The following is a 24,730-nucleotide window of genomic DNA, read 5'->3' as shown; positions in this document are numbered from 1 at the left end:
TGGTGCATCTCAAATAAAAAAGCCTGTGTATCCCCAGAAACAAAAGCATGTGCCCAGAAAGTCTGTGACTCAAAGCCTGGGATGTCTTCCTGGAATGTCCGTTCAGCCAAAATTCAGCCCCCATGCATTGCCTACCCCTTGTGCCTCAGACACAATAAATGTTACTCAGTAAATTATAATCTCAAGTTTTTAAATTAAAAACCATAACATAAAGTTTAGAGATAAAACAAATGATTCTAGATAAGTTTGACTTTTTCATTGAGAAACGGAGGGGTACATGCTCAGACTTCCTCGAGCAATGAAGTGCACCTACTTTACTATCAGAAATACTTTGGAAAATCATAAAAACTCCAATTCCTTCACTGGGACCTCAAAGTTGTTCCAAACAAGACGTTACATTACATTTTCACTGCCATCTAGCAGCTTTACACAGCTATGCAGACGTCATACACACCCAAGACAACGTTTGTGCCATAGATATTAAATCTACTTTACATGAACTTCATCTTCCCTTTTACTATCTAACTCAATTTCATTCCTCAATTTTCATGTATCCCTTGCATGGAAACTTATTTTAATTCCTTCAATCAAATCTTCCTTACATTTTTTTCTCACAGGAAAAAAAAAAAAACACAACGTTATCATGATTTTTCTGGAAATTTATGGCAGGAGAAAACAAGACATATCTAGAATGGGGAGGAGGGAAGATCACTGGTATCCTTTACAGTGTTCCTTTCTAGGTTATCTGTGCTTTTCACTGTCTCTGAACTATTTAAGACCAGTTGTAATGTGGGGTGCCTGGGTGGCACAGTTGGTTAAGCATCTGACTCTTGATTTAGGCTCAGGTCATGATCTCAGGAATGTAATCTCAGGGTCATGAGTTCGAACCCCAAGCCAGACTCTATACTCAGCATGGAGTCTGCTGGAGATTCTTTCTTCTTCTCCTTCTGCCCCTCCTGCTCTGCTCTCTCTTTCTCTCTCAAAAAAATTAATTTTTTTAAAAAAGACAAAACATAATGTAAATGATTCTTTTTGAGAAATGCAAATAAATTGGGTCCTAGTAGAATGCAATCGACTATTGTCCTGTGGATAAACCAGTTTGCACTGATTTATAGATTTGTTTTAGCATTTTTTATTGCTTACAGTTGTGTAGTATTTTTTTTTGAAAATTCTGCTCTGAACTGGTTGTAACATCTTACTGACTCCCTCATTAATGAATTTAATAAAATCTTTTACAGGTGTTCATCGTACATTTTTTGAGAGCCATTTGTTTTATCTTTTAAAAAATGTTATCCTTTAGTACGCATATTACCTTAGTATTATAGTTTCCATCTGTTCCACTAAATTACAGTTTCCTGAGGAGTGGGTTGACAAGATAAGAACTCAATAAATGTTAAATAAATACAAAGAATAAATGCCCTATTTTTGTGCTTTTAGATGGGACCTGAAATAAGAAAAGTAGTAGCTCAGCTGTTGGTCACATTTTTAAAAGTATAGGTAGAGTTCTCTTGAGAATCTGTTCAAAGTGTGGAACTTCTTACCAGAAAAATATGCATATGTATAGACAAACATAAAACAATGCATGTCATTTTAGTGGTTTAATGGTATTTCCACCCCCATTCTTCTTCCAAAAACTGGTTTAAATGCTGTGTCTTGCCAGCTTTGCAAAGTGAGCCATATTTTGAAACCCTCATCCTCAGTTGTATCTCTTCATCTAAGAAAAACAGTTCAACAAAAACAAAACAGAAGCTTCTGTCTCACTTTAAAACCAGTATTACAATAGTCATGAAGACAAACACTATTCATGAGTTTACAGCAGAGAAATTTTCAAAAATTCCTATCCTCACCCAGTTCCTCCACAATTGCTTAAGACCAAATGACTAAATATGATTCAAGTGCATGAATAAACATGATACATGCCGAATATAGAGGTCATAAAAATATATGAGTAGCTACAGCTTTTGGAGAGGAATCAAATGACCCAGTGAGAAGAGACATTTGCCCTCTAAAGATGTCTCATTTTTTAAGAAACATGTACACCGTTGTAGGAGATTATATTATCTGTTAAAGAAGAAAACAAGAGCCCAGCTAACTTGGAATACAGGCTCTGTTCACTGTTGTTGCCTCAGTATGATATTGTTGTTTATAAAGATGAACATGTCATATTCTAGGGATAGTGTCAACCAATACAATGGAATAGTTACCAGGAAGTTTAGTTCCTCACTCTTCTGATTGTCAAGGAGAATGTTAGGGGCACCTGGGTGTGCCTCTCTGCCTACTTGTGATCTCTCTCTCTGTCAAATAAATAAAATCTTAAAAAAAAAAAAAAAAGGAGAATGTTAGGTCTTTGGGTATAGTGACATAGATGAGATTCATTTGTTTTGTTGGAAAAGAATTCTATACTGTTAGCTAGGATACAGTGTTACCTTTTATTTCCTTTGATTAAAATAAAATGAACATATAGATTGAACTTCATCCTGAGTGTGCATGGTAATATCATTTTCCTCGTTCATTTTTCTGGATCATTTTCATTATTAACCTGGACTGTATCTGGGAGCTGAATAGAAGCAGTTCAAGGGTATGCTAAATGCTGTGGCTTTGCTTGGGGAAAACGCCCAGGAAACAAACACCATTTTAAAGCATTAGAAGACTATATTCCACTAAGAGTGGTTTCATATACTTGCTGCTATGACCCAATAGCAAAATCGATAGCTTTATTTTTTTTAAATATTTTATGTATTTATTTGACAGAGAGAGCGAGATCACAAGCAGGTAGAGAGGGAAGCAGGCTCCCTGCTGAGCAGAAAGTCCAATTCGGGGCTCCATCTCAGGACACTGGGATTATGACCTGAGCCAAAGGCAAAGGCTTTAACCCACTGAGCCACCCAGGCACCCCCAAAATCAATAGCTTTAGAGCTTATTAAATCACGAGTTTTTCTCAACTGAGTTTGAATCTGTCCAATCTCTTATTGAGTTCTGATTTAAATTGCTGTGCTCATGTCAATGACTATATTCAATGACAGAGTACAGAATTAGAAACCATTCACTTTTCAGTGCCTTTTAATACCTAGGGAGCCAATGAAAGGCTTTCCTTTCCAGATTATTTGCTGAAATTTTATAACCAAAATATAAATGAAGTAGTAGTACTTCTATTTATACACGTAAATGACCTATCAGAAATTTTATTTCTATTTCTCCTTTTCTAACAAAATGCTGATGAGGTCAAGCAAAATCAATGAGAGATTTTCTTTTTTAACCTATGGAGGAAGGTAGAAGGCTGTTGTATGTATGTATATATGTATTTTTCGATGCCTGGGACACCAGAGATAGTCACTTTGACAGTTGACTCTAAGTTTGGATCAGAGGTCAGTTTTTAATAAAAGATCTCATGAAACACATATTCTTATAGTCATTCATTCTTTGTTCTTTTGTACCTCTTATTCCTCATATCCATCCTTTATCCACTTTTGGGGAGGCTGCCTTCCAAGTTAGCCTCTTTCCTCAACACTTTGGGAATTGTTGCAGTGGCCACAGTAATATATTCTTACTAGTTGAGTAACCAACCAACCATTTGCATCACTGACTTGTGTATTTAAGAGTTGAGCGTTTTATCATCATTCTTGCCCCTTTGATCTTGAAGTATTCTTAGATTTCTAATTTCTGGCTTCGTGTTATTTGTTACATGGGATTCCGAAGTATTTTATTAGCCTTTACCTATGTTCCCTTTTATATTTATTTTCTCAGCAACTTCTTCCAATCTTCTGTTTTCAACAAAATACCTTATATTTAGGGATTTCAACAATACCTTAGATTTAGGTGCTTCTCAAAACTACAGTATTGGGGTGCCTGGGTGCCTCAGTTGGTTAAGCAGCTGCCTTCGGCTCAGGTTGTAAGAAACAAAAACAAACAAACAAAAAAACCCTACAGTGTTAAAGACTGAATTGTGTCTCACACCCTCAACCCCAACCTGAAGCCCCAACTCCCAGAACCTGGGAATATAATCATATTTAGAGATAAGGTAGAAGTGATCAAATTGAAATGACCAGAGTATGCCGATACCTTGATCTTGGATTTCTAGCCCCCAGAGCTGTGAGAGGTAAGTTTCTGTCTATACGTCACCTAGTCTATGGCTTTTAGTTGTAGCTGCCTAAACAGACAAAGGCACTGCTAACACTGTGACCTTAACACTCCTTGTCTCCAGGACTGTGAGAAAATAAATTCTTTTTTGTTTAAGCCACCCAGTCAGTGGTATTTTGTTGAAGCAACTCTTAGGAAACCAATACTAATAATAAGCTGTGGCTTTCCCTTTCTAGAAACCTTCTAATTATCTTAAATATTTTGGAGTACAATTCCAGATTATCTATTTTTGCTATTATTTTTATCATTGTCTTCTCAGTGAAGCTTAAGATTTCTGAGCAACCACTGTGTCACTACTTGTTATACTATGTGTAATTCTGACATTAACCACCTGTTTTAACCTGTGTCAGATTCCACAGGTGAAACCACATGGTCTCCAACATGAGTACCCTCACTTCAAACACCAGCTACATTTCAGGGATCCCCAGGTTTCATGAACTTTTTTCCAACCGTTTACAAATTCAGGGGGTCATAAACCTCCTCAGGTTCTATAATTTGCTAGACAGATTCAGAGAATTCAGGAAAGTGCTATACTTGTGATTACACTTTTATTGTAAATTATATAAATCAGGACCAGCCAAATGAAAAGACTCAAAGGGCAAGGTCCAAGAGGGTTGTAAATGCAGAGCCTCTGAGCTGTCTCACGGAATCAGTTTATGTTACTTTCCTGCAACGTGTTCACCAGCCGGGAAGCTCCACTGGGCTTCAGCATCCAGAGTTTTTATTGGGATTTCATTATGTAGGCATGATTGAATCATTGGCTGTGAGTGAACTCAATCTCCAGTCGCAGTTCTCTGTTTACCTGGTTGATCTTTCTGGTGAGTCGTCCAAATGCTGAATCATCTCATCTCTTAGCATAAATTCAAGTGTGATCCCAGAGGCTTACAATCACAGAGATACTCCTATTACTTGGGAAATTCCAAGGATTTAGAGTTTTCCCTTCCAGAAAATAGGGATAAATGCCAATCAAGTTCTTTATTATACAACAGCAACCTCTACTTTATCTTTTTTTTTCCTTTGTGAAACAATAGCCAATTAGTTACTTAATCCAGTAGTTTTTTAAATAACCCAGTAATTCTTAGATAATATTTCTTATTTCCAAGCTAGTTACTGTAATATCTCTTACTTAGATACTGCAATAGTTTCCAAAATAAACAAGAGTCACATTAACTTTAGAGGCAAATTTTCAATTGTTTCACTATACTCCCAAGAATTCTCTTCATTTAAAAAATAAATCTGATTTTTTCAACCAAAACTTTCTTCTATTCGACCCTACTACTCAGTTCCAGCCTTAAATTGGAAGTGAACTACCACTTAATTTCTACAGATAAACCAAACTTACCTACAGGCAACCTGGTATATTGTTACTAAAGTGACTTAAGAATCAGACAGATTGTAATTCAACAAGAAAGATTAAATTTATTTACTAGTTGTTTCACCTTAAGTAACTTACCCTCTCTATGTACTGGTTCTCTATTTTATAAATGGATATAATAACTTCACAGGAACACTTTAGGGATTAAATGTTTAAAATATTTATTAGAACGTCTGGCACCTAGGAAAATGTCAACAACTGGCAGCTACATTTATATTTTATTTTACTCTCCCAGTATATTGTTTCTTTATCCCCACATGGAGGTTTCCTACCCATCTTGCTAGTTGCAGTTCAAAGAGCTCCTCCTTTCTGAAGCTCTTCCTAATTTTCCCCCCAACCAGATGCAGATTCTTTCATTAAAATTGCAAAGTGTTCCCAGTTTCTCTCAGGTAGTTTTCCTGATGTTGTTCTTTATAATGTCTTCATTCTTTGTGCTGTCCTCTCACAACATTGGAACATATGGCCATTGAGGGCAAGACCATTCCGCTGCATCTTGAATTTCTCATGGCACTCAGCACAGACCTCACACTGGAAGATGACTGTTACACTGAGTCATCTGTCATTCAAAATTTGTGAAAGATGCTTCCTATGACATATATTAACTTAAATATTAGAATGAAAAATTCCAGGAGTACCTTATCCTCTTATGGTAGTAACTATTTTTCCTTTTCTTTTTTTTTTTCCTTTAATAGTATAGACAAGTGACAATTTTGTGTGTGTGAGTCTTTTGCTTTAAATGCATATGTACTCATAAAGAAAAGACCTAGTTATTTTTTAAAAACCTAGATAGATGACTTTATCTCTAATTTTCAAAATAGTTATTTAATTTGGAGGCTAGTATGTACACTTACAGATGCAAAAATAAGATTTTGAAAAGTGAACTTTCTTAGGTTGCTCAGTAATTGAGTGGTAGAGCCAGATCTGAAATGCAGCAGGTCCATCTGACCCTAAAACTCGTCCCGTTTTCAACATTCATTATATTGCCTCTTGGTGAAATTCCTACATGCTTTTGTATAACATGTGTTAAGGAAGCAGCCCTTAGGCTAAAGGCTCAGTTAAACCTCTAAAAACAAACCAGTCAGGGGAGTGAGTGACAAAATAAAAACAGAAATGCGGTAATGCTTCCCAGGGCTCACAGTAGTATTGTGCGGACATGAGTGATTAAATACCTGCATCCTATAAGAAAGGTTGAATTCACTGAGGCAACACAGGACTAATGTCTTGGGCATAGCCTTGGCAGAGGGCCAAGATGCAGGAACTCTAACACAATGGATATATTGATTGAAAGCCATTTCTGCATTGGAAGCACTGAGTTCAGTGAGCATGTAGGAGGGAGCTGGCTTTCTTAGGATGGTGATTTGGTAAATATTAGTATTGATAACATTTCAAACAAGGTAGCTGAAGCTTGTGACCAGCTGGGCAGGTTATCACAACTGTGTCTATCTCTCTGGTTATGAGCATGTTGACTCTATGCAATGAAACATCTAGAATTCTTTTGGGTCAGTGTTGGAGAGCCAGTGGGATGTGGCATGTCTACTTCATAATATGGAAACTTTATTTATGGTCATACATGCATGAATGAATACTAGACAGTGAAGTAAAGATACGCTTGTGATGTGCCTTTTCAGAGAGGTGGACGATAACCTTGCCTATGAGCCTTAGGTCCTCCAGGGGGCACCAATAAGCAGCCAGAATTGGTTAAATGTATATCAAAGTCCATCCTGGGACTGCCCATATGTGACTTCTTAAGCAACTGACTCTGAATTCCTTCTGTGATAGCCACAGTCACCTAACAGACATTGAGTTTTCCCTGACACAGCAAATAAAACTCACATCCAATTCTGGTGGTCCTAATTCCAATCCCAGTAACCCCAATGGTACTTTCTCCTGGGGTTATATGAGACATAAAGAAGTTCTCATGCAAAAGACAAACCCATTAGAAACTGCCTCTTCTACTTAACTCAAGTTGAAAAGTTTGTATAGTTAGACAAGTAGTACAGACTGTACCTCTTGACTGTATGTCAAACTGTCCAGAGAATGTGTATTCAACTAATTCTTTCTAGTGAGCAAACAGAAATGTGTTTATATTAGGCACTACGCAGGTGAAGCTGAAACAAACCATTCTTATTCCACTTCACAAATATTATTTTTGCCTTGCAATATTTTCATGCAACATTATTATATACATAATAACTACTTTAATGACACAATTTAAATTTCTGCACAATTGATATTCTGTAAGAATTGAGTTATTTTATACCACTTTTATAGCATTCAATTTATTCTTTTCTGTGCTGTACAGGACTTACTCTGTCTAAATTCCTTCTTAAAATCCTTGGTTAACTCTTTGGTGACTATAGGAAAATATTCATACCTTTTAAAATGTATTTGCTTTTAGAGACATGAAATTATTTTTGGATTTCCACTTTTGAGGATGTGATATATAGACAGTTTTGCCATTTGAATATCTCTTAAAGATTAATCCTAAAACCAAAAGAATGGAAATACACATATGTGCAACAAGAACATAATTTAAAGAAGTTAGGGGAAGGCTAGGACGGTGTATAATTCATTTTATAGCCAGGACTCAATCCATTAATTTAAGAGCTAACAAATCAGGTAACTAAGGTGTGTCTTTTTCATGTCATAAAGCTAAATACTATTCAAGAACCAAGAAAATAACATCAACTATTGTATTGGTAACAATGAGAAGAAAGAAAAGAAGATCTAAAAGGAATTAGGTAGGATATGTTAATTTCTTATGGCCTCACAGTGGAGAGTCAATTGATACTATCAAAATAAATAACATATTAGATATGTTATATTCAGCTATACTTACAGAAGTAACTACTAAATGTTCTAAAAACAGAAAGGCAAACTTCCCAAATTAAAAGGTCATCATCAAGTTCACAAAGCATAAATCGAGGACACACCTAAAACAAAGTGACTAAGAAAAGCAGATGGTAAAAAATAGGAAAAAGTATCTTAGGAAATGAAAACAAAATAAAAAACAACAATAACAAAAAACCAGTGGCCACCATTACTATATCAGGCAAGTAGAATTCAGAGTAAAAATACTGGACAAGACAAATAAAAACACTTATGATAGCAACGGACACAATCTATAAAGATTTTCTGACTTTCATCAATATCTAAGCACCAGTCTTAACTGGATGGTTCAGTCGGTTAAGTGTCTGTCTTCAGCTCAGGTCATGATCTCAAGGTCCTGGAATTGAGGCCTACACCGGGCTCCCTGCTCAGTGGAGGGCCTGCTTCTCCCTCTCCCTCTGCTGGCTGATCACCCTGCTTGTTCTCTCTGTCTGTCAAATAAATAAATAAGATCCTAAATAAATGCAAAATTAATTAATATATATCAATTAATATAATTATTTTTAACATAATTAATATATAAATATACTCATAAACACACAGATACACATAGAGTGAACACATTAAGATATTAAGAAAAGATTTGCTTGTTTTACAAGCCAAATGAAGATGATAGAGATCTAAGTAACATAATAAATTTATGTGTATACTTGTAATTCTATCATCTAAAAACAAAGAATGTACCTTCTTTTCACATTTTCAAGGACCATTAATACACATTGACCAAATACTAGGTCACAGAGGAGATCTCAGTTAATTGGAACGGCTTGGGATACAGACAACATTCTCTGCTTATACTTTGAATTGACTGAGGTCCCACATTAATTAAAATGTAGAAAAAAATATCATACCAATTAAACAGCTCATATCAAAGATATAAACAAAACTGAAATTGCACATATATAGAAAGAAAACATAATGAAAACAAATCAGAACTATGTCTTCTCTATAAAGAAAATTCTTAAATAATCACATTAATAAGGAAGATAAAAAGTCAATGATCAAGAATTGATTAAAGTGGTTTGAAACATGATGAAAAATAAAAACCAAAGAGTATAAAGAAGACATTAAAGAAATAAAGAACACATTAATGAATAAGAAAACAGAAAAATGGCAGGACTAATTCAAATAAGAGTCAATTCTTTGAAAAATAATTAGCCATATAAAGGGAACGTTATTAGCTAATTTAATCAAGGAAAAGTATAAAAATAAATGTAAGAAAAGAAAATAATCATAGATGCAGAAGAATCAAAGGAATTATGAATGACAGCTTTGCTTAACTTGAAGAAAATAAATTTGAAAACCATGATAAAATAGATCATTTTCTAAGAAAATGTTATAGATTAAAACTGACAAAATGACCAGTTTTCCAAAGAGGAAATTGATGTGGGAAACAAAGGCAATAGAGAAAAAAATAAACTTCCTTACTGCTTACAGCCCATTGACAAAAAGTCTGTGAAAGAGGCAGAGTGACATTCCTCTAGGAAATCAGCTGCCTTGATGCTTATGTTTTGCTAAGGGTAAAAGGCAATCAGCTTAACATTATCCTGACTCCCCAAGATCCTGTAAGTCTACTTTAACATAAAAAAATTTCTTTGGAAACTTCCTTTATCTTTGCCCCCTAAGACATATGTCAGCAACCATTTTGTAAGCATATGGCTCACTGATATACGTCTGAAGGGTCTCAAGATTCGAGTTTTATAAGACAGTAATAAATGACATTTTCCTAACAATAGCGAGGCCCCTCGAAGTCCCAGAAACCTTGCTTTCAAAATTCCTTAGGCTTGTGCTATCCCTAACCCTCTCCAAACTTGTAAGTATATAACCAGCCACCTGTCACAACCCTAGTGCAGGTCTTTCTATCCACGGGTCCTATCTCAGTGCTATAATAAAACCCCTTTTTTGCACCAGAGATGTCTCAGGAATTCTTCCTTGTTCCTTGGGTCTGGACCCCAACATTTCTACATCAGAAATAATGTCTGCAAAAAGGTCTTACCCATCTCCCCTAGAGCATCAGAACCATGGTTTGCCAAAAGGACTATATCAAACCTATAAATGACAGAAGAGAAACAGCTATTTAAACTATGACAGCAGATGGACAATGACACCTTTCAATCTTTTTTGTGAAACCAATGTAATGTTGACCATAACATTCAAAAAGGTAGCACATAGAAAAGATTTGTGGATATTAATCTAATAATCTGAAATATTTGCAAGGAGAATAATAATACCTGTCCAAGAGAGGTTCATATACACATTTTACAATGGCTTAATAGGAAGAACTCTATTAATTGGATCATCTCCGTAAATGCCAAAAGGGAATTTTTCTACTTTTGTATTTATACTTGACTTTAAAAAAAGTCTCAAAGTAAAACAGCAATGGAGACAAACTAATATCATGGAATGTATACATTATCTCAACCCAAAGATGTCTTTCCATGATGATTAGGAATAGGACAAGAATTTCACTATCATCACTATGATGTAACATTATTTTGAAAGTAGTATCTGATATAACTCACAAGAAAAAAAAGAGAGGAAAAACTGGAAAGGAGATAAGAACTCTCATTGTTTGCAAATAATGTAGCATGATACCTTCAAAACCGCATATCTAAAACATTATTCAAATTAAAGAATTCAATAGTTTGAGTACAAAATTAACATTTAAATCACTAATTTTCTTATGTATGAGTAATGGACAGTAGAAAAGATAACACAAGAAAAATCTTATATTTTTTTAAATCTTATTCTTAATAGTAGCTCAATATGTGAAATGCCTGGAAAAAGCTTAAGAACAAATAAGGAATATCTGAGTAAATTTAAACCTCTCAAACTCTTCAAGTGTATCCTATTTATACAAAGAAGATTAAATATATAAAGAGATATACTGTTTTCAAACAGGAAGAACCAAAATGACAAAGAAGCTATTTTTTTTCTAAATTAATCTATAAAAGAAATACAGTATCAATGAAAAAATAAAAGGCATTGTGTGTCTATGTGTTTTAAATCCTCCAAAATGATGTTACAGTTCTGTGTGTCTGTTTATCTTTTGTATGAATATATATGTGTGTGTGTATATATAATATATTATATATACACATTTACATGTATTTTTTATAATTTATATATGTTACATATATAAAAATATACATATTTTATACAGAGTGGGAAGACCTCTTCCCTTATGACTTCAAAAACAGAAGGCATAGGGATGCTGGGTGGCTCAGTCAGTGAAGCAGCTGACTTTGGCTCAGGTCATCATCTCTCATCATCTCCAGGGCCTGGGATTGAGCCTGGCATCCAGCTCCCTGCTCAGTGTCTGCTTGTCCTTCTGCTCCTTCCCCATTTATTCCTTCTCTCTCTGTCTCTGTCTCTCTCTCAAATAAATAAAATCTTAAAAAAAAAAAAAAAAAGAAAGAAAAAACAACAGAAGGCATAATCAATAAATTTTGCCCTAAAGTGAAAAATCAAGATACAAATGGCTAAGTCAGAAGAAATATCTGCTACACACAAAGCAGTAAAATGACCACTTTTCATTTATAAACATGCTCTCTGAATCAGTGCTTTAAAAACTAACAAGTGAATGGAAGAAAATGCTGAAGAACAGGAGAAGGTAATGGGGAGACGAGTACGCAAACTTCACTACGATAATAAGTATAAGGCATATAGTAAGTATATAGCGTATACTAAATGACAGGATATTGTAAATATTATATAATTTATGTTACAACCAATACAAGGAAAAAAGCCAGGCAGGGGGTGTTGATTGAAAAATGTTAAGTGTCCCAGGGAAAACTGCAGTATTACAGGTTATTTAAGGAGACTTTCTTTGAAGAGGTAAAATCAGAGAAAAGATTTGCAGAGGGTGAGAATTAGCCAAGCAGATAGCTGGGAGAAGCAGACCAGCCAGAACCAAGTTTATAAAGCATGAGCTCTCCTGGCCAGCATTGAAGATGAGAATAGGCCAGTGTGGTGCAAAGGAGGGAACAGCCGGACCTGAGGCTGACACCAGCGAAAGTACAAGGGCCATGCAGCATAATGGAGGAGGGGCCCAGGAGTAAACCCAGGGAGGTAGCTTTCCCATGAGGAAACCGGGTACTCAAAAGGGAGGTTTGAGGAAGCAGAGTGACCTGGTGGACTCAGGTTTTCATTGGTTTGCTCTGCAGTGAAGATTTCAAATTGACTGTAGGGAGGGAAATGTAGAAGCAGAAAATAAAAATGACTCTAAAACTCAAATTAAGAGAAATATAAATTAAACAATAGTCCTAAACTGTTGGCATTCATTAGATAAGCAGATATAATACATTTTTTTGAATGGTAAATGGCTATGGCCAAGCTGTAGAGAAAAACATTCTTTTTCTGGTGCAAGTTACATTGGTTTGAAAGCATCTGTCAAGAAAAAATAAAAAACTACAATTCCCCATCTATGAATTCATACTATAGGTTTAGCAGAAAATGTCTGAAATTATATATAGTTATATATTTATGTATATTTATATACACATACACATATACATACACAAGGATATTATATGTGTTTAAAAACATTCAAAAAGTCCATGAGTATAAGACTAGTTAAATAAATTTCAAAAATATATCGAATGGGGTATCTTACAGTTTTAAGAAAATATGATTACTGATATATTTGCACTTCTACAAGTTTTGTTTGTTTGCATGCACATTTTACACACTTTTCCTTTGCTGCTGCTGCTTTTTATTTTTTATTTTTTTACCCCGTTTTCCTTTTCTCTATTAGATTAATCTGGTTATCTGATTTTCTTTATTACTTACCCTAGCTCATAAGTTTGGAAGTTATCTATACTTTTATTCTTTCAGTGGTTTCCTTTAAAATCTCATTCAGTCTAATGATCTATAGCCTATCCCTACCCACAAGTATTTGAGAACACACAAAAGTAATCATTATGGCTTCCCCTTTCTTTGGTCGTTAGAATTTCAAAGATATTTATGGACTAAATCAGATTGGCCATTTCTCAGGGCACTAATTTTCCTTTGTTGTATATGTGGACTTGACTTTGTGTTTTCTTGTGTGGTTGTGAATCTCGGTTGTGAGCAAATCTTTTGTCGGTGTTGCTTTGTTCACCTCTGACTATATTCTCAGAGGCAGTGTTTCTTTGGATTCTGCAAGTGCCTCTGTGTTTTACTTGTCTCAGACAGATTTTATGTTCATGTTTGGTCTTAAGGTTCTAGCACCATACAGGTTCACTGCGTTTAAACCACTGTGTTACATATGGAACTGGCTCCGATTCAATTTCATGTTGGTGTCTTTTTCCTTCCTCACTCATGGTCCCAGTTAAATGGCAAGATTCCTTTGCTGCTGTCTTAGGCTGGTGTATGATTTTTTCTGTTCCTGAAATAAAACTAAGGAAATCTTTTGAGGCCCCATCTATATGGAGACTTCCCTGCAGGATACCCTATTCTAAGACTGGTGGGTGAGAGGAGACAAAACTCCAACCACAGCCCATACAATGTATCTCTTCCAATACAGCTCTAGACTGTCAGAATCTCACATGCCCATGCTCACAGACACTTGGATAGTAGTCCTTTGTCTCTGATGTTTAAAAACCTTAATGGTCTGATACTTTGTCAAAAGTCCTTTTTTTTTTCTTTAACAGCTATAATATACCAGTTGTTCCATTATTTTTCCCAACTTTGGGGTTCCCATTTTCCTGTTGTTGCATATGTTGTCTTTTCCTGATGATGGGACAATTCCTTCTGTCACTAATATTTTTTTTTCTTTTTTAAGTAGGCTCCATGCCCAACACAGAGTTTGAACTCGTGACCCTGAGATCAAGAGTCAGATGCTCCACCCGCTGAGCCACACACGCACCCCTAATAACTTTTTTTTTTTAAGTGAACTTATCTTTGGTGTAGTTAATTTATTGTGGGATTGACATGTACGAGTCGCTAAAGCGTTCCTACATACTTTCTGCATTCTTCCTGGGTTCTAAGACCAAACCAGGTACTATTTATTTGGTTCATTTTAGTCTCCTAAGCCCTAGCATAGTATAAATCCACACCTTACTCTTGCATATGTTACTGCCTAATTTCTTTAATTTCCCTCTGTACCTCTGAGCAGTTCCTAAAAATATCAAATTCCGGGGATTCCTTAGGCAGTAGGCAGAATTTTCTAGTCCCACTTTCATGGAAGGTACATTCCTTAAGCTGCCAATTTTCCTCAGGGCACCCTGTGATCTATCCTATCCCCTTTTTTACAGTCGAGACCTATTCTCCTATTCCAGCTTAGGTCCTAAGCCCTACTCCTCAAAGGCTTTTATCCAGGTCTACTTCCTCTGTGGCTATAGCCTTTGGCTTGTAGTAACTCTTCATTTTTGTCATAAAGAGATTTTTCTTTCCTTCTTTTGACCTTGATTATATATTTAAAATTATTTTCTTTTTCTATTTTATCCAACATTTTTGTGTGTTTGGAAGGGGTGCCATATAGATGAAGTCTATCTTCCACAGTATCTAGAAATCAATCACTGAGATTGATCTGGAAGTGTTAACACTTAGTCTTTCTTAAAACAGAAAAGTGAGTATGTTTTCCTGAAATCTGATTTTCATTTTTATTTTTATTAAGATTTTATTTATTTAATTGCAAAAGAGAGAGAGAGAATGAGAGAGAAAGAGCATGAGAGGGGAAGGTTTAGAGAGAGAAGCAGACTCCCCACAGAGCAGGGACCCCCCCCCATGTGGGATTCGAACTTGGGACTCCAGGATCATGACCTGAGCTGAAGGGAGTTGCTTAACCAACTGAACCACCCAGGTGCCCCAGAAATCTGATTTTTAATCACAAAACAAAAAGTGGGAAGAACATTTAAAAGGAAGCAACAAAGGAATAAATATAAACTGAAACAGCCAATGTTCTTGCCTAGATTATAGTGCAAGATAGAATATGAAGTCATTTGTGAATAGTAAAAATGCACTTAGCAAAATGGAAAAATTTATTTAGCACCTACCATATGCCAGTTCCTGTATTAATCCCACTAAGCTCAGAATATTTAAATAACTTTAAAAATGTCATAGATCCAATAGATATTTGTGCTGAAATTCAACACCAGGCATAACTAGTTGTTTATTCTCAAGCGTGGGAGTCCAGAGACGTATTCTGAGAATTCAACAACATATGAATTATAAATACTGACTGTAATAAGAATTCACATCTGAAAGCCATTTCTGTGGAATCCACCTTTTCTTAAGTCAGTGTTTCTGGGGTCTGAGGAGCCTTGATAGTAGAAAAAAATGACCCAGACATGCTCTGGGACAGGGCTGAAATATCTTTCCCTTAAACTGAGTCTCTATTTCATTCAAGTTTTCCAAGATCAAGTCAGTGTGACAAGCTTTTATGGGCTTTTTGTTTTATGTTCCCTCAGATTTTTTTTTTCTTTTTTTAATACTAATCTTGCTGGTGTTGTAGTAGGTTGAAATGGATTTTCTCACATCTTTTTTTGGATAGGAAGGGAGACCAGAGTCCCCAGCAACTGGCTGGCTTATTTTACAGAAACTCTCAGGAAAGTTCCCTGCTTGGTCCAACTCTGGGCCTGTGGGAACTGGGAAGGACAGCCCAAAGGCTGTCCCACCTCAGCTGCCTCTTCATGGAGGACCTTCTTGCTCTGCAAAACATGTCATCCTTGTGTTGTCCTCCCTCTCCCACTAAGATCCAGCACACAGATTTTTTAAGGGTCAGAGACAAGGCCAAATTTGTCAAATACTTAAGTATTTAATCTAATCTTTTATCTAAACTAAATTTTTCCTTTGTAATCTTTCTTTCTGTCTGGTTTCCCTTTCAGGTTATTGCCATTAGTACCATAACTTGCCTCTCCACCCACTTTTTTTCAACCTTGAAGATATTGATAAGACTAGGGGGAGGTATTTAAAAGGAAATAACCAAGATAACTGAGGGTGTGGACTTATTTGTGCAAGAAAACTGATCCCAGAAGGAGTCCCGTCATTTAATACTCTTACAGCCCCTCTGCTCTGAGCTAGAGAAGGGGGGTGCTTAAGTAATTCGAATAAGCAATTTTATTTTCGTAGTTCCTGTTTTTCAGGATTTGTAGATGTTTAGACAGAGATCAAATATCTGTGATTTTTCAAAATGCTGTAACTTACATTTGCAATCCTTTTGTTTCTTTCTGTTAGTTCTTTTTCAAAAATGTGAGCTTTTTTGAAACATGGAAGAAATGGGCCTTCTTGTGAGCCCTGGGACACTTATGCCTGCCAGTAAGTTTATGATAATGAGCATCTGTGTAGGCTGTGGCCAGGAATGGCAGACGCACACAGGTTTGAAGACCTCCTAGCCCACAGTTTTAGTCTGTGGGCCAACTGGACTTTAGCCTCTCCAGCTCTTTTGGAGTGTATAGGGAAAACATGGCACCAGACCCAGATCCCACTGGCTTATCCAAAAGATAATCCAAATGACTCGGCCACATAAGACTCAGAGCTTACAAAATGTCCAAATACAGCTTCGCCTAATTACCACAATTAGGTCATGTAGACTCTCCTATATCACATTGACTCTCATCTAAAGATAGGAAACTGAAACTTCAGGAGGTGAGTGTCTTAGGTCACCATAGAAGTATATAGCAAAACTGAAACCAAACACAGGTCTTCTAAATCCCAAATTCAACTTTCAACTGCAAAGGAAAAGGAAAATGCTGGATTTCCTCTTATCAGAAATTCAGGCTGCTGAAGCTGGTGGTGGAGTATACGCACTGAGCAAAGATTCTTGGTTGAGGAAATAAGTCTTTCTGAAAGTGTAGTCCATGCTCTCCTGTCTGCACCCTGTGCCTTATACTGGCAAAGAGGACTACATCTATCAAAGAAAAGGGTGCCTGTTTCTTCTCAGCATGTGCCCACTGCTCTCCCAGCCATGACCCCAGAGACATCTTTTTCCCAATGGGGTTGTATTATTATTATTTTTTTTTTCTTATCAGAGGAACTGCATAGACTAAAATATACCCTGGTTAAAAAATCCCACCTGAGTGGAAACTTCCAAGGTAGGTAGAGCTGCTGATACATAGCTCATGCCAACTTGTCAGTGATGCGACCATTCTACAGATTGAACTTAATGGCACAAATTCAGTGTGTTTGTTTTTTGTTTCAAGTGAAGGAATATTTCTTAAGGCTGAAGCTGTGTCTAGACAAGGGTTCCCAGATAATGACTCTCCCATCACCCCCCATTTTGCCCTTCTCTTTTCTTTAGTCCATGAGGCTGCTTGGCTCTTTGAATTTTTCCACTGGTCAGAAATTGGGACTTAAATGGGACTTTTTACTCCCTTCTTGATAATCCAAGATCCATATTTTATTTCATTTATTTATTTTTTAAGATTTTATTTTTATTTATTTGGCAGAGAGAGACAGAGATCACAAGCAGGCAGAGAGGCAGGCAGAGAGGGAAGGGGGAAGCAGGCTCCTGGCTGAGCAGAGAGCCTGATGTGGGGCTCAAGCCCAGGACCCTGAGCTCATGACCTGAGCCAAAGGCAGAGGCTTAACCCACTGAGCCACCCAGGCGCTCCAATCCAAGATCCATATTGTCCCATGTACCAGGATCTACTTTCCCAATTTACTAATTATATAGCAAATCCATATAAAGGATCTGTCGTAAGAACCAAGTAAGATGTTATCAGTCCCCTAGTGCCAATTGGATAGTGCCAATTTTGATGTGCCAATTCTTTAAAGTTAAGACTTAAGAAAATGAATCTCTGATGTGGGAAATATTGTTATATATGGGTATCATAGGTAGCTTTCTAAAATAGTTCCCAATAATCCCTGTCTCTGGTATTCTCACCATAGTGTGATCTCCCCTTGAGTGTGGATTGGACCTACTGAGTTAGCTTATAAATGACTGTGGCTTTTCTCTCTTTGGCTCAGCTTGGGTGCTTGTCCTGATGGAAAGGACCACTTGCCAAGGAACAGAGGGCTGCCTCTGGCCAATAATCAGTGAAGCACTGAAACCCTCAGTCCAACATCCGACACAGAACTGAATCCAACCAAGAGCTCATGAGTGAACTTGGAAGCTGATCCCTTCCCCATCAAGCCTTGAGATCAAATACAGATTTGTCCAAGGCCTTGACTATGGCTTTTTGAGGAACCCTAAAGTAGAGGACTTAGCTGGATTTTGATCTAACAAGTTGTGAGATAATAAATACATGTTGCTGCTAAATTTCAGAGTAATTTGTTATATAACAATAAATAACTAATCCAGTGGGTGCATAGAGAACATTCTGATAAGTAGGGTTTTTCTGACATCCCGTCATTTAGAAAGAAACTATCTGAGGGGTGGTCAACCAAGTTCTTCATTCAAATTGGGAAATTTCAGATAGCTTTCTTGAGATATATTTGAAATTGGAACTTAAACTATGGTAGATTCTCAATGATTTTATTAATATTAGTGGGAATAAGACTGTTACTTTAGAATTCCATGTGAGAGTTCAGATTATGCCACAGAGAAGGAAGATAAAATGTATAGAGTGAACAAAGAAGTAACCACATGTTAATGGAAAAATTGCTTACTTTTTAAAAGCTTCAGTTCTCTTATGTCACAAAAGGGAGCAACTGGACTAGACTATCTCTAAGGCTCCTTCTAGGTTTAGATTCTATGGACAAATCTTGACTGCTTCTAGAGTCACTGCCCCACCCTCTGCAAAAGAAAGAAAAAAGAAAAAGAAAAAGAAAAAGAAAAAGAAAGAAAGAAAGAAAGAAAGAAAGAAAGAAAGAAAAAATTAAATTAAACTTATACCAAAGACCTGATTTTCTGTACAGTATTTCCCTATGGATCTTTCATTACCCATGGGAATTCTGAATCTTCCTTGGAATAACTGAATAAAAATATAGAAATCCAGAAATTGGATAAATGATATATTAGATTACCAAAACCAGATCATTCTAAAGAGGAGGTTACTTCTATTTATTTATTTATTTATTTATTTTCAGCATAACAGTATTTATTGTTTTTGCACCACCCAGTGCTCCATGCAATCTGTGCCCTCTCTAATACCCACCACCTGGTTCCCTCAACCTCTCACCCCCACCCCGCTTCAAACCCCTCAGGTTGTTTTTCAGAGTAAGAGGAGGTTACTTCTAACAAGACCCGGAAAAAATTACACATAGGAGAAAATCCTCGTGTTCTTAGAGCCAAAAATGCTTACACAGCATGCATGCTTAGAAGGAGTACTTAAGAAGCTTGGATCAGGGGTGCCTGGGTCGCTCAGTGGGTTAAGCCGCTGCCTTCGGCTTGGGTCATGATCTCAGGGTCCTGGGATTGAGTCCCACATCGGGCTCTGTGCTCAGCAGGGAGCCTGCTTTCTCCTCTCTCTCTCTCTACCTGCCTCTCTGCCTACTTGTGATCTCTCTCTGTCAAATAAATAAATAAAATCTTCTAAAAAAAATTCTAAAAAAGAAGCTTGGATCATAAAACATACATAGGGGCACCTGGGTTGCTCAGTGGGTTAAAGCCTCTGCCTTCATCTCAGGTCATGGTCTCAGAGTCCCGGAATAGAGCCCCGCATTGGGCTCTCTGCTCAGCGGGGAGCCTGCTTCCTCCTCTCTCTCTCTGTCTGCCTCTCTGCCTACTTGTGATTTCGGTCTGTAAAATAAATAAATAAAATCTTTTTTAAAAATACATAAAATTGATAAATTAGACTACTAAAATTTAAAAAACTGGTCTTTGACAGATACTACTCGTAAGAATAAAAGAAAGGTACAGAATGTGAGGGAGATAATATTCACAATATATATTTCTGATAAAGGACTGATCGTCAGCGTATAGAAAGAATTCTTACAACTCAGCTATTAGGAGACTAATAACCCAATAAAAAAAGGTTGGTAAAAGATTTGAACAGTTCTCAAAAGAAGATATATTAATGGCATATAAGCACATGAAAAGATACTTAACAAGTGTAGTCATTGGGGAAATACATATGATATCCACATGAAATGTCATTTCACACTCATTAGAATGTCAAAAATAAAAAGACAAAGGGGTGCTTGGGTGGCTCAGTTGGTTAAACGTCTAGCTCTTGGTTTTAGCTCAGGTCATGATCTCAGGGTTATGAGATCAAGCCTGGCCTCAGGGTCTCTGCTAGGCATGGAGGCTGCTCAAGATTCGCTCTCTCCCTCCTCCCCCCACCCCCTGCTGGGCTCTCTCTCCTTCTCTAAAGTAAATCAATAACTATTTTAAAAAATAGTAAAATTAAATTAATTAAAAAGATTAAGAATACACCAAGTGATGATTAGGATATGGAGCAGATGAAACTCACACGTTGATAGTGGAAATGTAATATTATATGGGAACTTTGGTAATCTTTTGCAGATTTTCAAAAAAGAAAACGTGTATTTATCCCATGAACCAGCAATCTCACTTTCGGGTAGTTAACCAAGAAATATAAAAATGCAATCTCACTTTTAGGTAATCAATAAAAATAAAAATATATCTACACAAACCTTTGTTTCGAATTGTCAAAAGCTAGACATAACTCATAAGTGATCATCCACAAGTGAATGGATGAACAAAAGTAGTATATCCACAGGATACAATACTATCCAGTCATAAAAAAAATAGCAAAGTATGGACAAACACAAAATTAGATGAATCTAAAAACTTTTAAGTTGAAAGAAGTTAGAAACAAAAATGTAGGGGTGTCTGGGTGGCTTAGTAGTTCAGGTCATAATCTCAGGGTCCTGGGATCGAGCCCCGAATCAGGTTCTCTGCTCAGCAGGGAGCCTGCTTATCCCTCTCTCTCTCTGCCTGCCTCTCTGTCTACTTGTGATCTCTGTCTGTCAAATAAATAAATAAAATCTTTAAAAAAAAGAAACAAAAATGTACATATTGTATAGTTCCATTAATATAAAATACTGAAAATGCAGGCAAAAGTGGACAAAAAAAAAAAAAAAAAAGCCCAAGTGCAGGGGCATGAAAAGGATGGATGGCAAAGGAACATGAGAAAACTTTTTGAGTAATGGATACAGGGATTTTGTATTTTGATTGTGGTGTATGTATCCGTCAAAGCTCTTTAAATGGATGTCATTTATTAGATGTAGATTATTCTTCAATGAAGTTTATTTAAAAATGGCCTAGTGGTAGGACAAGAGGAGAAAACAATCATGAGGTGAAAGGTGAATGACTGAGTGGGTTTTTGAATGAAAGTCCTCATCCAACAGGCAGTAAGATTGAAATGGATTTGGTTTTGAGCTTTGGAAAATGCTACTCAGCTTCCAGATTTAAGACAGAGGTTTTTCTTTACCTCTCAAATGTCTTTATGTGTCATTATATTCCACAGGTCTGGGTTATTCTACTACTTTTTTATTGAGAAACTTTCTACATAAGAGCCTACACGAGAGGGGCTCCAGACCGTTCCAGATCTGTAAATGGCTATGGTTTGGGGTTTACTCTTTCTCACATTAACAGTGGGAGACATAATAAAACCATCAGGAAAGAGGGGTAGTTTCCCAAGTACTTACAATCTTTATGTTTGAGACAGGAACACAAATAACCAACCTATCATGAAGGGGAAAGTAAGAGAAACAAGAAATTAATATCGTCTCAGAGAAGTCTTTTGAAACTATCTAGAGGATTGGATCAGTAAGTAGTAAGTGTACAACACTCACCATTGGTCAGGCAGAGTGTTGGGTTCTGAATCTGGAGATGATCCTGACATAGATCATGAGCTAACAGAAGTCTTGTTTGCATCTTTATTATGTGAGGAAACATCAGTTTGCCTTTCAATAATTCAATTCATCTGAACCACAAAAATTGAATATTTTGAACAGAATCAACCCTTAAAGTTTGTTTGGGGCAGGGGTTAAGAGCCTTTGTGCATATTTTAGCATCAGTTTCTGTTTCATTTCACTGCCCTTCTTCCATCTAACATGTCTGGCTTCTTAGAAAATCTACCCCATTTAAAACCTGGTTCAATGTGAATGGTATTTAGACAGAAATAGTCCATTTCAAAATAAGAGCTTTTGTACAAACAGAGCAAGGGGCAGGTAATATTTTATCACTGCTTCTAGTTCACACTCAGTTCATAAAACTACTTGCTGAGAGAGCCAGCTTCTTAAGTCACTGGGATTCAATAGTGCTACTCAGGGCGATCTTGAAAGAGTAGGATTGAATTAACTAGGCAATGGAAAACCTTGCTGGGAATAATGGGGTTCCTATGTGCATTTGAATAGCTTTGATAGGCAGTCCTTACTAGAGAACAGGAGATCCAATGTAAGCCAAGAGGTGCTGTGAGTCCTAGCCATACAAAGCAAGCATGATCAATGCTTTTCTAACCTGGAACTTTGTAAGTTTTAATTGGTCAGTGGTTTAATGAGTTCTGGGTATGTTTTTAGCACTGAGATGCTGACACAGGTGACAAAAGAATTATAAGATATGGTTCTTGCTAGTAATGGTTTTATGTAATTGTAATAGTGTGTAGGAAATATAAGCATCTTAAACCATAAACATACATAAAATTGTCTTCTTAGTTGCCCAGTGAGTGTTAATTAAGCCTGTTAGTGTTCTGAAAGCTGAAAGTTGAGATCATTTAGCTCTTCTTTCTAGGCTAGGAATACAATGATCAAACACTAGTAGAAGTTTGGGGGCCACTAAGAGGTATTCTTTTCACCCTCTTTCCTTTAGACAAAACAGGCCTCCCCTGACCTATATAACATATTTACCTCCAAGTCCCAAGTTCCCTGGTTAGTTATAAAACGTGCTGTCAAGGGGGTTGGAAGAGATGGAGTGGCCGAATGATGGACATGGGGGAGGGTATGTGCTATGGTGAGAAAATAAATAAAAAAAAGAGCCAGAAAAAGTGAAAAAAAAAAAAAAAGTGCTGTCAAAACTGATCGTTCCTCCGACTAAAGAGAGTAAAATGTAGAATACTTTGCATAAATAGACATGGTGTGAAGCTGATCTCTGTGAAAGAAAATACTTAATGGGTAGTAGGTGGATTTGTCAGAAGTGTTCATGACATTTGTAAATAATTTTGACTCCTAACACACATGACATTTGAAAGTTTCAGGATTTTTATGTTGATATTCTCTTCAATATTCTTGTCACAATGTTATTCCTTATGATATCTCAGAAAAAAAATCCAGATTTTGAAAATGTGAGAAGTGTTTTTTCTTCAGGAACTCTAGTTATTACTTGTAGCCTCTTATGTGAGGCTTCTCTGGGAGGTGGAGCTCATACTGTTTTTCTCTTTTTCTCCTTTCCTGAGCCCAGGTGGCCATTCTTATTAAAGAAATGATTCCCTCAACTGGCCTTTCCAGGGCCTTTAAAAAGCACCCACTGTGCTTCTCCTGCCTCTTTGAACCTTCTGTAAGTCTAGGGAAATTTCGTCTCAGAATATTTCCTTGAAAATATAATTTTCACATATTGTCTTTTAAAAGCCATCTTTTTGAAGCTCATGCCATTGGACTCTACTCCCTCTCCCCGTTTCCCCTGTCCGAGGGTTTTTGCCCATGTCTTTGTCTCCACACACTTTGGTCATCCGATGTGACTCAACCTCCACACAGATGACCCACCCCAACACTCAGTCTTTGTCCCTTCACTGCACCACGTTTGCCAAACATTCCCAGTCACACCTCAACATGTAACTGCTTCACAGCAAAACCTTATGTAGAGCTCTTTTGTTTACCTGTCCTGTAACTAATCTTCTATGAGGATATTTAGATCTTTAGCTAAAAAGTCCTCCTTTCTTCCAAATCCTTTAGCCTTCCCACTTCTTCACTTCTTTCTTTCTTCAGGAAAGAACCCATTGTCCATTGACAACTTTTTGACACCGTAGTCCCCCTTATCTGCGGTTTCAGTTACTTGGAGTCAACCACTGTCTGGAAGGAGATGATTCTCTTTCTAACGCTTTGTCAGGTCAGTAGTAGCCTCACACCAGGTCTCAATGCCTAGGTCATTCTCTTCTCTTCATGCCATCGGGCAGGCATTTCATCATCTCACATCATCACAAGAAAGGAGAGTAGAGTACAATAAGATATTTTGAAAGAGAGAGACCACATTTGTTTAATTTTTATTATGGCATATTTTCATAATTGTTCTATTTTTGTTATTATTGTACTGTTGTTACTCTCTTGCCATGCTTTATGTATAAGTTAAACTTGATCATAGGTATGTATGTATAGAAAAAAACATAGTATATATAGATATGGTTTAGTAATGCCTGTTTTGGATATCCACTAGGGGTCTTCAGATGTACCCCCACAGATAAAGGGGGCGTACTCTCCCCTAATTTCTTTGGTCTTCAGGCTTTTGGTCACTGATGTTTAGTTTAAGGTTGGATTGTTGTGAGTATAATTTTGTGATTTCAGTGTGCT

At 36.7% G+C, this 24,730-nt stretch overlaps 1 long non-coding RNA gene across 5 annotated transcripts in view; it reads right to left on the bottom strand.

Annotated features, from left to right (window-relative positions):
* The window catches only part of LOC131826731 (uncharacterized), a 175,335-nt gene that overhangs the window by 30,459 nt on the left and 120,146 nt on the right, over positions 1-24,730 (bottom strand). For 2 of the 5 annotated variants that reach the window (XR_009351724.1, XR_009351720.1), the window contains 2 exons: positions 10,398-10,450; positions 4,940-8,832 (listed from right to left, as the gene is read on the bottom strand). This is a non-coding gene — a long non-coding RNA (uncharacterized LOC131826731). The remainder of the gene's footprint in view (positions 1-4,939; positions 8,833-10,397; positions 10,451-24,730) is intronic. The other 3 variants (XR_009351722.1, XR_009351725.1, XR_009351723.1) reach the window with 3 other exon arrangements.

Source organism: Mustela lutreola, chromosome 3, assembly GCF_030435805.1.
Source record: "Mustela lutreola isolate mMusLut2 chromosome 3, mMusLut2.pri, whole genome shotgun sequence".
NCBI classification, from domain to species: domain Eukaryota; kingdom Metazoa; phylum Chordata; class Mammalia; order Carnivora; family Mustelidae; genus Mustela; species Mustela lutreola.
This window is presented reverse-complemented; position numbering and strand designations above follow the sequence as displayed.